The 14,107-nt window shown below is 44.1% G+C and overlaps 1 long non-coding RNA gene across 3 annotated transcripts in view; it reads left to right on the forward strand.

Annotated features, from left to right (window-relative positions):
* LOC140492677 (uncharacterized) overlaps nt 1–14,107 on the forward strand; it is a 104,886-nt gene that overhangs the window by 77,777 nt on the left and 13,002 nt on the right. For all 3 annotated transcript variants that reach the window (XR_011963622.1, XR_011963620.1, XR_011963621.1), the window contains one exon: nt 4,844–4,978. This is a non-coding gene — a long non-coding RNA (uncharacterized lncRNA). The remainder of the gene's footprint in view (nt 1–4,843; nt 4,979–14,107) is intronic.

Consider the following 14,107-nt stretch of genomic DNA (forward strand, 5'->3'; position numbering starts at 1 on the left):
CACCTTTATGGCTCATTCAAAAAGTACGGAGGCATGGGATACAGGGAAACCTGTCTGTCTGGATACAGAATTCCTGGCCCACAGAAGACAGAGGGTGATGATAGATGGAAACCATTCATCCTGCAGCTCAGTGACCAGTGGTTTTCTGCAGGGAGTGGTTACAGGACCTCTGCTCTTTGTGATTTTATGAATAAGTTGGATGTTTGAGTGGAAGAATTGGTTAGTAAGTTTGCTAATGACACGAATGTTGGTGGAGTGGTTGATAGTGTGGAGAATTGTCGGAGGTTGCAGCAGGACATTGACAAGTTCCTGAGAAGTAGCAGATGGAGTTCAATCTGGAAAAGTGTGAAGTCATTCATTTTAGAAGATTGAATTTGAATGCAGAATTCAGGGTTAAAGGTAGGATCATTGGCAGTGTTGAGGAACAGAGGGATCTTGGGTTCCAAGTCCATAGATCCCTCAAAGTTGCCACTCAAGCTGATCTGCTTGTTAAGAAGGAATATATTGTGTTGGGTTTCATTAGTTTGTGGATTGAGTTTTAAAGCTGTGAGGTTATGCTGCAGCTATAGAGCCCTGGTTAGATCCCACTTGGAATATTGTGTTCAGTTCTGGTCCCTTCATTGCAGGAAGGATGTGGAAGTTTTAGAGAGGGTAAAGAGGAGATTTACCAGGATGCTGCCTGTACTGGAGAGCATGTCTTATGAAGAAAGGTTGAGGTTGAGGTTCTCATTGGAGTGAAGAAGGGTGAGGGGTGACTTGGCAGAGGTGAACAAGATGATGAGAATCATAGAGTGAATACAGAGATTTTTTACCCTGACATAAATAGCTATTACAAGGGGTTATAATTTACCGGTGATTAGCGGATGGTTAAGGGGAGATTTCAGAGATAGGTCTGTTACATATAAAGTCGTGGCTGAGTGGAATGCACTGTCAGCGGTGGCAGTAAAATTTTAGATACATTATGAGCATTTAATATACTTCTGGATAGGCACATGGATGATAATAAAATGAAGGGTATAGAAGTTAGAGTCGTAGAGATGTACAGCATGGAAACAGACACTTCAGTCCAACCCGTCCATGCCGACCAGATATCCCACCTGCCAGCACCCGGTCCATATCCCTCCAAACCCCTCATATTCATATACCCATCCAAACACCTCTTAAATGTTGCAATTGTACCAGCTTCCGCCACTTCCTCTGGCAGCTCATTCCATACACATGCCACCCACTGCGTGAAAAAGTTGACCTTTAGGTCTCTTTTATATCTTTCCCCTCTCATCCTAAACCTATGGACTTCCCAACCACAGGGAAAATACTTTGTCTATTTACCCTATCCATGCCCCTCATAATTTTGTAAACCTCTATAAGGTCACCCCTCACCCTCTGACGCTCCAAGGAAAGAAGCCCCAGCCAGTCCAGCCTCTCCCTATAGCTCAAATCCTCCAACCCTGGCAACATCCTTGTAAATCTTTTCTGAACCCTTTCAAGTTTCCCAACATCCTTCCGATAGTAAGGAGACCAGAATTGCACGCAATATTACAACAGTGGCCTAACCAATGTGCTGTACAGCCACAACATGACCTCCCAACTCCTGTACTCAGTACTCTGACCAAGAAACGAACGCATACAAACGCCTTATTCACTATCCTATCTACCTGCGACTCTACTTTCAAGGTGCTATGAACCTGCACTCCAAGGTCTCTTTGTTCAGCAGCACTCCCTCGTACTTTACCATTAAGTGTTTATGTCCTGCTAAGATTTGCTTTCACAAAATGCAGCACCTCGCATTTCTCTGAATTAAACTCTATCTGCCACTTTTTTTCTTAATCTTACGGTCGGATAAAAGATTGGCATATTGTCATGGCCGAAGGGTCTTGTTCTGTACTGTTCTGTGTTCTACATGTCGTATGGTAAGCTGGGTAATAAGCTCAGGTCAGTGTAAAAGGTTATGGCATTCAGGAGGAGCTAGTCAACTGGACAGAAAATTGGGCTTGATGGTAGGAGACAGCGGGTGGTGGGAGACATGTTGTTTTTCTGACTGGAGACATGTGACCAGCGGTGGAGTGGGTCCCATGTTGTTTGTCATTTTGGTAAATGATTTGGATGGAAATATTGGTTTCCTGGTAAGTAAGGTTTTTGGGTGACACTGAAATTGTTGGTGATGTGGACAGTGATGAAGGTTATCTATGATACAACAGGATGAACAGTACTGCTGGGATAGTCGGCTGAAGAATAGCAGATGGAGTTTAATTAGATAAATGTGAAATGTTCCATTTTGGTGAAACAAATCAGGGTGGGACTTATACAGTTAATGTTCGGGCCCTGGGTAGTGTTGTCAGTCAGTGACCCAGTGATGCAGGTACACAGTTCTTTGAAAGTGGTGTCCCAGGTAGACAGGCTGGTGAAGAAGGCATTTGGGATGGTTACCTTCATTGGGGAGAGCATTAACAGTAGGAGTTCGGATGTTATATTGTACCTATAAAAGACATTGGTCAGGTCACCATAAAAGCGTTGTTGATCAGAGGGAAGAACTCATCTGGTTCACTGACCTCCTTTTGTGCAGAACACCTGACATTCTAACCTGGCCTGGCCAACATATGACTCCAGAGCCACTGCAATGTGGCTAACTCTGAGCTGTCCTCTGGGCAATTAGCAATGACACCCACATCCCATGAATGATTAAATAAAAAAAACATATGTCCCACCCTACCTCTGCAAACCCCTCCAGCTGCAGCAATTCAGATTGGCTTTGTCACATCGTTCAGGCCCTGATCACTCTCTGTAACACTCTCACCATCTCCAGCACCTTCACCCCTCCCTGTTCCTTTTGCGACATTAAACCCTTACACTGATTCCTCTTCGCACTGCCCAACTCAAGCTAGCAGACCCTTTGCAATGCCTTTAACACTTACTCCTAAAGCATTCTCTCACTTCAGGATTTTAAGTACGTTTTGGTGATCTTCGAAGCCTCATAATCGAATATGATCCATTTTGTCCTGAGTGAGGGGCCGGTGGGAATTTCTTGCTGAGGTTTTGTCTGTTTCAATGGAATCTTCTTTTGTTGAGTGATTTACATTGTTCCTTCAAATGTTTTCCTCTGTTCATTTACAGGCACATATTTCAGTCTGTTTTGCCTCTTTACGTTGGTCAGTTCTCATCTCAAACCCATGTAATTGGCTGTTTTTGTTTCTAGTTGTAGTGTGTCCTTTCTGTGATTCACTTTAAAACTTTATAGTTCTTTAAACTGCACTTTATCACAATTTCTCTGAGGATCTCTCCAGGTGACATTACTCATTCACTAAGTTTCATCACACAACGATCGCTCTGAGATAGTTATGTCCCTAGACTGCTGCACAATTTGTTATTAAAAAAAAACACCAAAAGAAAATTCTCTGAACTCCTCTTCCAATATCACTGTTATCAGTGTGGCTACCCCACATTATGTGAATATTGACGTTTCCCAAAATTATCACAATGTGTTTGTTAAAAAGGTTCCTGTTTAATGCAGTGATGAGCAATGAAATGCTGTTCGGTGGCTAAAACTGTTCTGTTGCTTGTGTCCTTGGCAAGTAGTAGCCAGAATTTACATTCAGACTGATTCTACTTCATGATCTGAGGTCAAATGCTTTCTCTGTAATGCCTTTGTTATCCATTATTGTTAGCGTTACCCATTTTGCCTGGGTTTCCGCAAGGTTGTGATCCATTGAAAATTTCTGTCCACCTTTTGTTCGGCCTGTATGCATATCTCTCTGGTGTCTAAATCTTTTATCTCTGTGTCAGAAATCAATCTACCTTTATTGAAGAGACATTATCCATTCCAAAAAAAAATAATTTACTCTTTCCCACAATTTCCTGTCACAAGCCGATTCCCTGATGTACAGTTTTCGTTAAACTCTGTCCCATCCTGTTCCTTTCTGCTTGTCTTCAGTCACATTCCCATGCTGCTCCCATACTTCACCTTTTCTCTTTGCATTTGGAAAGCTCCTTTCACCTGAACACTGTCCCTGTATCCTCTTTGTCAGTTTAAAGCCCTGTCCATAAACCAACGGACATGATTGGCCAGGACACTGGTCCTAGCACGGTTCCAGTGGCACCATCCCAATGGATTATTTTGTAAATCAGATAGGGGATGTGGGTGTCTCTGGCTAACCAGCATTTCTTGCCCAGCCCAAGCTGCAATCGAAATGAGTGACTTGCTCGGCCATTTTAGAGGGTAATTGAGAGGCAGGCACTTTGCTGTGGGTATGTCGTGCAGACCACGTGAAGAAGAGCAGATGTCCTGATCTAAAGGACAAGTATTTGGGTTTTTTGTACATCAGCAATGGTTTCATATTTATTTATAGATTGTTAATTACTATTTATAAAATTATTGATTTGAAGTTCCACTATTTCTGATAGTGGGATTCAAACCCTGTACCCTGAACATTAGCTAAGGTTTTGTATACAGGCTCTATCAATAATACCACTCGGCCATCCCTTCACCTGCTCACTGGTTGATCATCCCTGAGCACTGATACCAGGGCATCATGAAGCTAAACCCATTCTTCCAACATGACTCTGTGATCCTGAGATCTTCCAGCACTCTGGTGATATCACTCAGTCTCACTCCATGTGGTATCCCTCACTGTGTGGGTCTAATTGCTGCCTCTGTCAACACCTCCCAGTCTTGCAGTTACTCCAGATCGTGAGCCAACAGAATTCTCCACTCCAGAGAGATACAACAGCACAGCACAGAATAGAGTGGGAGTTCCCAGATATCTGTGGGGCTCATTTCCTTTCTCCATGTGTAACCCTCACTGCAGCAGTCTAATTTTCTTTCTGTCTATTTCTCTGTCTTCTGTAGGTACTCAGGATGTTCCTGACTCAATAGACCTCCCAATTGCTGGGTGTCTCGCCAAAGACCTCATTGAAGATGATTGGTCAGCCAGAGAGACAAAGGGCAGGGAGATCTGGAGCCTTCAATAAATCCTGCAGTGAGGTAAGATCACTCACAGTGCACAGAGCAGGGAGCAATGAGAGGGCTCCAAACATCGCTAACAAGAGATGACATGGATACAATGCTGGATGGGGAGCACATACAGTACAGACACACCCCAGGCTCAATCACTGCACCTACTTTAATTTACATTGCACTGAGACAGCATGGGGAATTCATAGTTATCAATCCAGGCCTGTGCTGTCTTAGTGAGCATCAGGACAACAGAGGGGAAAGCAGGCCTCCGACGAGAGGTTGGGAATGCAGCCTGAGATCTTTCTGTTCTGTGTTCTCCCTCCAACACTGTACTAAGACTCACTACTCTATAATACTGTACCTATGGCATGGCTTGTGCACCAATGTCTTCAGTCATTTTTAACTCCTACAATAGTCCCTGTCCCTGTAACCTCCTCCCTCCCTGATAGTCCCTCCACATATTTGAAATGTACTGCATTCCAGACTACCATCCCTATCGCTGTAAATTGTTTCAGTGTCTACAACATGCTTTATTTTGGTACACTAATCCTCTTTAACTGGATACAGAGTGATACAGCACGGACACAGAGCCTGTGGTCCAACTCGTCAATGCTGCCCATGTTTCCTATACTGAATGAGTCTCATTAGCCCTTAGCTCTTCAAACCTTCTCCTCTCCATATTCCTGCCCAATGTGTTTTCCGTGTTGTAACTGTTCTTGTTTCTCCCATGTGCCCCTGGCAGTCCATTCTGTCTGTGCACTATCCTCTGTGGATAATGTTACCCCCCTGCTCCCTCTTTAAATCTTTGCTGTCTCACTTCCCCTTTGTACCCTCGTGTTTTGGACTCCCTTACCCTTGGCTATTCACCATTCTTAGGCCCAATCCTTGTGGCACTCCACTGGCCACAAGCCTCCAGTCTGATAAGTAACCCTTCACCACAACCCTCTGTCTTCTACCTTTAAGCCAGTTCTGTATCCAAATAGCTTGTTCTCCCTATATTGCGTGAAATCGAACTTTGCTAGTCAGTCTCCCATGGGGAACCTTGTCGAACGCCTTACTGAAGTCCATATAGATTACATCTACCGCTCAGCCCTCGTCAATCCTTTTTTGTTACTTCTTCAAAAAACTCAATCAAGTTTGTGAGACATGATCTCCCACACAAAAATCTCTATCTCTCATCCTTGCCTTTCCAAATACATGCACATCCTGTCCCTCAGGATTCCCTCCAACAACTTGCCCACCACCGATGTCAGGCTCACTGGTCTATAATTCCCTGGCTTGTCATTACCACCCTTCTCAAACAGTGGCACCACGTTAGCCAACCTTCATTCTTCCGGCGCCTCACCTGTGACAATCCATGATACAAATATCTCAGCAAGATGTCCAGTAATCACTCCTCTAGATTGCCACAGAATTCTAGGGTCCACCTGATCAAGTCTTGGGAATTAATCTACGTTTATGGATTTCAAGACATCCAGCACTTGCTCCTCTGTAACATGAACATTTTGCAAGGTGTCACCATCTATTTCCCTACATTCTATATCTTCCATGTCCTTTTCCACAGTAAAAACTGATACAAAACATTTGTTTAGTATCTCTGTATTTTAAACGTTGTAGTTGTACTCACATCCACCCCTTCCTCAGGAAGTTCATTCCACAATCAAAACACCCTCTGTGTAACAATTTGCCCCCATGTCTTTTTTTTGTTGGCAAATCTCTGTCTTCTAACCATAAAAATGTGGTCCCTCCTCTTGAGTCTCCCCCATTCTTGGGAAAAGGCAACTACCATTAAATAGATCTATATCTCATTTTTTAAAATAAACTTTTATAACATCACGTCTCAAACTCCAGGCTCCAGTGAAAAATGACTCAACCTATCCAGCCATTTTTTCCAGAACTCCAGTCTTCCATATCCAGCAATGTCCTGGTAAATCTCTTCTGAACCCCCTGCAACTTCATAATATCCTCCCGATAACTGGGCGACCAGAACTGGACAGAGTATTGCAGAAGAGGCTTCACCAATGTGCGTGCAAGCTCAACATGACGTCCCAAATCCTCCACTCAATGGACTGAGTAATAGTCAGGCATGCCAAGCACTGTCTTACCAATCCTGTGATGCAAGCTTCAAGAATTATATATCTGAACCCAGAGGTCCCTCTGCTCTAAAACACTAATCAAGTCCCGAACATTAATTGTATAAGCTCTACCCTTATTTGTTTTATCAAGTGCACTACCTCACATTTATTCAGATTGAATACCATCTACAGTTTTTCAGCTCATTCACCCATATCATCAAGATCCCTTTGTAATCTTAGCAAACCTCCTTCACTCTCCACTATGTCACCCTCCAGCCTTCCAGCTCATCACACATGGCTGTCAATGGTACAAATACCTTTGCTCGGGGCTCCACAATTTCTTTCCTTGCATCCCACAATGTCCTGTGGTACATTTAATCAGGTCATGGGTCTTTCCATACCTTTGTGTTTTAAAACCTCCAGCACCACCTCTTCTATAACATGCACTCTTTTCAAGTCATAGAGATGGACAGCATGGAAACAGACCCTTTGGTCCAACTCATCCATGCTGACCAAAAGATGTAAATAAATCCATCCTATTTACCAGCATTTGGCCCATGTACCTCTAAACCCCTATTATTCACATATCCATCCATCTCTTAAATGTTGTCATAGTATCATTATTTGTTACTTTCTCTCAGCTCATTCCATACACACACTATCACGAGCATAAAAAAGCTGTCCCTTCAGTCCCTTCTAAACCTTTCCACTCTCCCCTTAAACCTATGCCCTCCAGTTTTGGACTCCCCAACCCCTAGGAAAAGACCTTGAATGTTTACCCAATCCATACCCCTCATGTTTATATAAACCTCTGTCAGGTCACCCCTCAGTCGCCGTTGATGCAGAGAAAATAACCCCAGCTTATTCAGCAACAACCCTGGCAACATCTTGTGAATCTTTTCTGAACACTTTCAAGTTTCACAGCATCCTTTCTATAGCAGGGAGACTGGAATTGCAGAGAACTCCAAATGTGGTCTAACGTATTACTCTTGTTCCCTGAGTTCCCAAAGTCTTTGTCCACAGTAAGTTCTGGAGTAAAAAATGTGTTTAAGGTCTAAGCCATATCCTGCGGTTCCACACACCAATGGTCTCATTGATCTTTAAGGGACACTATTTTGTTTCGAGTTACTCGTTTACTCTTAATATATTTATACAATCACTTTTGATTCTCCTTAACATTCTCTGCTGAGGTTATTTCATGTACCCTTTCTGCATTCCTGATTTCTATCCACAGTGTATTCCTAAAGCCCCTTTAATCCTCAGGGATTCCCTTGATCCAGCTGGCTATACCTGACACATGCCCTCTTTTCCTTGACCAGACCCTCAGTATCTGGATCAGTGGTGCTGGAAGAGCACAGCAGTTCAGACAGCATCCAATGAGCAGCGAAATCGACGTTTTGGGTAAAAGCCCTTCATGCTTTATTCCTGATGAAGGGCTTTTACCCAAAACGTCGATTTTGCTGTTCGTTGGATGCTGCCTGAACTGCTGTGCTCTTCCAGCACCACTGATCCAGAATCTGATTTCCAGCATCTGCAGTCATTGTTTTTACCTCGTTGATTCAGACCCTCAGTAGACAGCCAATGTTTCCAAATGCTGTCAGCATTGACCTGCACATAAACAGGAACATGCTGGTGGCGATCGCTCAATTTATGTCACTTTTAAAATATTCTCACTTGCCAGACTTCCCTTTCCCTGCAAATAGACTCCCCAGTCACATTTTGAAAGTTCCTGGCTGATACTATCAAGATTAGTCTGGCCCCATTTTATAACTTGAACCTGTGGACCAGGCCTGTCCTTTTCCATCGCTGTTTTCAAATTAATAGAATTGTGGTCACTTTGGCAAAATGCTTTCCCACTCATACCTCAGTCCCTTTTCCTACCTTGTTTCCCAAGGGGAGGTCAGGTTTTGCCCCTTTCTCTTTTCAGGCCATTTACATATTGATTGGGAGTTTTCTGGAACACAATTACCAAATTCCTCTCTTGGAAATACTGAACACTGGCAGTCCCAGTCTAGGTTTGGAAAGTTTAAAAATCCCAACCATAACAGCCCTATTATTATGATTGATATTTGAGATCTCCTGATATGTTTGTTCCTCAGTCTGCCACTGATTATTCGGGGTCAGTAGGACAATCGTGTCAGAGTGATGACCCATTCTTATTTCTCAGTTCCACTAACATAGCTTCACTGGGCGATCCCACAGGAACATCCTCTCTAAGTACTGATGTTATGATTCATGCAATGAAAACCCCCTACCACGCGTCCTCTCTTGCCTCCCCTTCGATGCTTCCTGTAGCATCTCTACCTTGAAACAATGAGCTGCCAGTCCTGTCCCTCCCTCAGCTGTGTTTCTGTAATAACTATAATATCCCAGTCCCATGTTCCAATCCATACCCTGAGTTCATCTTCCTTAGCTGTCTGGACCCTTGCATTGAATTAAATGCAGTTTAATCTTCATTTCCCGCCAATTCCTGCTATATTCTTGCCTGCCTTGTCTGCTTAAATTACTGTCTTTAATTTGTGCACCAACCTCAATCTACTTTCTGACCTTAAGAATGTTTAAGGTGCAACATCCTGCCAGATTAGATTATATCCTCTCAAGCAACTCTAACAATTCGCCCCATCAGAATATGGCTCCCCCACCTTCTCCCAGTTCAGGTCCACTTGTGCTGACACCTTCAGACATCCAGAGACTTGTCCACCAAGGTCCCGGTGTTACTCGGTACTCCAGGAGGACCTACTCTTCATGATGTATATCCTTCGCTTATGAGACTTCCCACAGTGATCAGAAGTAAACTCAATCTGCCGTTACTCTGCTCAGTTTATCATCTGATCGATATCTGGCTGCAGCCTGAGACCATCCCCCTCACCTTTCATGTCATCTGCAAACCTACTAATGACTCCTTCTGCTTTGACATCGGAGTTATTATTCCACAGAATAACCAGCAATGGTCCCTGCACAGATCCCTGTGGTACACCCACTGATAACAGAACTTCAAACACGAAGAGGTCTATCCATTAATTTTGTTTCCAAATTACCAAATTTCCTTGGATCCCAGTGGCACTTCCCTTTTGGACCAGCCTTCCATGAGGGACCTTGTCAAAGGTCTTATTCAACCGCATCATCTGCACTGCCCTCATCAATGTTTTTAGACACCATTTCAAAAAAAACTGAACTGAATTCCTCAGACAGTATCTCCCTTTCCCAAATCCGTGATGACACTGCCACGGTGATCCATGCCTTTGGAAGTGTTGATTCATCCTCACAATTGTTTCCAATAATTTCCCACTCCCTGCTGTCAGACCGTCTGCTCTGTAATTACCTGGCCTAGCCCTGCTGCCCTTTTTGAAGAAAGCAACCACATTAGCGATCCCTCAGTCATTCGGCACTGCATATGTGGCCAGCAAAGTATTAAATATATCCACCAGGGCCCCAGCAACCTCCTCCCTTACCTCCCATAGCAGCCTGGGATACATTTCATTGGGCACTGGGGATTTCTCTACCTTTATGCCAGTGAATACATTTAATACCTCCTCCGTATTGAACTTATTATGTTCTAGAACCTCACCATCCCAACTGAAATCCACGGCTACAATGTCTTTCTCCTGTGTGAATACAGATGGGAAGTATTCATTGAAGACCTCACCTTCTTCCTCTGGCTCCATGCACTGATTGTCCCTTTGGTTTCTAACAGGTGCAACTCTTTACCTGGGAATCCTCTTCCTCTAACTATACTCATAAAATACCTTGTGATCTCTCCTTAACAGTATCTGCCAAGGACATTTCATGCCCATTCTTTGCCTATCATTTTAAGGATCCCCTTGCACTCTCTATACTTTTGTCAATCTTTGCCTGTTTCCATCGCACTGTACTTCCTTTATCAAGCTCATGATATTGCTTGACTAGTATTCACTGGAGTTACTGCCTTTGACAATCACTCTTCAGCGAACACACTGGCCCTGGATTCTCCCTGTATCATTTTAACATGCTTCCTCTTTCCGAATATGAACCCAACTTCAATTACTTCCCCCCCAGTCTATGTTTGCCAGATCCTGTCTCGTGATAGTGATAGTACCCAGTGACAGTGATATTCTAACGATTAGGGGGCTTCCCCAAATTTGGCCACTTCACATCTGCACTATCCTTATCTCTTCTAAAATGACTTTGAAACCTAGTATTATGACCACTATCGCCAAAAACACTTCAAAAATCCATATGTCTGTAATCTTGTCCAGTACCTGCAGCTCACTCGGTCTGTAACATCCAGCCCTTACTGACCTGCCCATCTGTGTACCTTCCTCCAGCCTCTCCAGCACATGATGTCACTGTAGCCTTCACCAGTCCCAACAGCACTCCTCCATCCTGTCCTGCAGAACCACATTACCTCTAACCTTCAGTCATCCATTTCACCTCCCTGTCTGTATGGAGTTCTTCAGTTCCTGCAGCATTTCCTGCCAATCTTCCATTTGTGTATCATTCTGAAGCCACTTGAACTGTCCCGAGATCTGTAACATTATTCTCTCTCTTTCTCCCTTCAATCTTCTCTGTCTCTGTGACTAACTCCCATCTCTACAATGTTCCTTACCTCTGACCACCTCGAGTCAGTACTAGCCTTCCTAGCTCTCGAACATATTTTAGCCACTAAAACATACCATGTTCCTGAAATATCCTCTCAATTGTTGTTACAACTTTTCATTCGCACAACTGCCTCTGTCTATAACTTCAGCTAGTCCATAGAATCCTTGCTAACTCGGTAACCTCACCCAGTGTGTAAAACTCTGAGTAAGACTAACTTCATCCAGTCTCCCCAACCGTCCTGACCTCTGTAACTGTCTAGAGAATCCACAGCCTTCCCTATTGCGATAACCTCCTCCAGCAGCTTTCCTGGACACCATCTATGTAACCTTCTCCTGTTCCTGACTATATTCTCCTCCTGTTACAATAAACCCTTGTGAACTTTGTGACTTGGTCTAATGTCTGCAGTGCTCTGTATATTCAGATACAGGGGTGGCTTAGTGGTTAGCCCTGCAGCCTCACAGCGTCAGGGACCTGGTTTCAGGTCCAGCCTTGGGCGACTGCCTGTGTGGACTTTGCATGTTCTCCCCCCTGACTGTATGGGTTTCTTCCGGGTGCTCTGGTTTCCTCCCACAGATCAAAATTTGCATGATCAGTGGATTGGCCATCATCAATTGACTGTAGTATTCAGCAATGTCCGGTTTAGGTGAGTTCACCAGGAGAAATGCAGGGTTTAATAGATATGTAGAGGGATGGGTCTTGATGGGATGCTCCTCAGAGGGTAGGAATGGACTGGTTGGGCTGAGTGGCCTGGATACACACTGTGGAGATTCTATTCAGGTTATTGTCCAGCCTTGTCAACCATCTCAGTCTCTTGAACTTTACCTCATCCCAATATTCTCCTTAACACTGTAATCTCCTCCAGTCTCTAAAACACTTCTTGCATATGTAAGCTTCTCCAGTCCTAACAAAAATCAATATGAGTGTCACCTTTTCCTTCTTTTAGAATCCTCCCGATAATTATTGCCGTAAACGTTTATATCTTAGAAACGTCACCTGGACTGTCTCAACTTCCCTTTGACAGTTACGTGCTGAGACCTGCTCTATATTAGTGAAGTAACTAAGTCTTGTCGACACTCACTGTTATAAACTCCCTCCAGCTTTATAACACTGATGATCTGGAGAAGCTCTTTTCAACCTGACAGCCATCTTTATGTCTGCAATCTCCTCCACTCCCCATAATACATTCTCTATGAGCTCCTCTGTAGTCCATTTAAACACTTCCTAACACTGTTTGTATCAGTGTAAACTTCTGCAAAAACACAACCTTCCCTATCTGTGTAAATCCCTACACCAGTCCCTATCCCTCTCAGCTCCGTCTAACAATACAACCCTCCATGTCTGTGTATTCACCTTCAGTCCCTACTCACCTCCCTTTCTGTGTAACCTTCTCCATGCATTTTTGATTCAGTCTCTTCAACTGTCCCTGTCAGTGTAATCTCTTCCAGACACAAAAACTCTCCCTCTCTTTAACTTACTCAGGCCACACAGCCCTCACTATCTGTAAGCTGCTCCTGTCAGAGAACCCTCCCTCTGTGAACTGCTCCAACTCTTGAACTCTCCATAAGCTCCTGCAGCTCTTCCAGCCCTGCCGATCTACGAAACCTCTTCCAGTCCCTAAACAACAGTCTATAGAGACCGACCAGTATCCCTATCTGTGTAATCCTCTCAGGTCCCTGCAACCCTCCTGATCTGTAGAAATCATTGCAATGTCTGTACCTCTCCCTATCCAGTTCCCAGCAGACCCACTATCTATTTAATACCAGTCCAATCGCTATCGCCCCCTGTCAATGTTATCTCCTCCAGTCTCTCCATCATCTACCCATCTCCATAACCTTCTCCAGCTCTTACACCCCTATCTGTGTAAACATCACCCTCCCCTACAACCCTCCCTACGACAGGAACTTCCTTCTGTTTGTGCGATGCTCCCTTATCTGTGAAACTGTCTCCAACCAAAACTGCTTCCCCAATATCTGAAAGAAATCCAGATTCCACAGTGTCCATGTCTAAATAGCCCCCAGAACCTAAGCCTTTCTGTCTATAAATATAGTCACGACTACCCTGCATATGTCTGTTTGTTCTTCCAGTCGATACAAACACCTTTATCTCTGTAATCTGCTCAGCTCCCTAAAACAGTCCCTGCCTGTGATCCAGCCCTGGCCTACAAACATCCTTATCCCTGTAAACGTCTCCATCCCTCCCAACATTCCCAACTCTATGAACCCATCAGCCCTACATTTCTCCAAATTTCTGTAACCTCCTATGGCTCTAGGGCCCTCCTTCCCTGTGAAACCACCTCCAGTCCCCACAACCCTCCCAATCTGGGTCGTCTGCTCCAGATCTGTCCATTGCTGTCTCTGTAAGCACCTCCACTCCTGACAACTCTTTCCATTTGTGTACCGTCATTTAGACCCCATACTCTCTAGCTTCCTGAATCCTCTTCCTGCCACTGAAATCAAAACCATACTTAAACCCTCCCCAACTCAGTAACCTCTTGCAGTCGTAA

This window comes from Chiloscyllium punctatum, chromosome 21 (genome assembly GCF_047496795.1).
Source record: "Chiloscyllium punctatum isolate Juve2018m chromosome 21, sChiPun1.3, whole genome shotgun sequence".
NCBI classification, from domain to species: domain Eukaryota; kingdom Metazoa; phylum Chordata; class Chondrichthyes; order Orectolobiformes; family Hemiscylliidae; genus Chiloscyllium; species Chiloscyllium punctatum.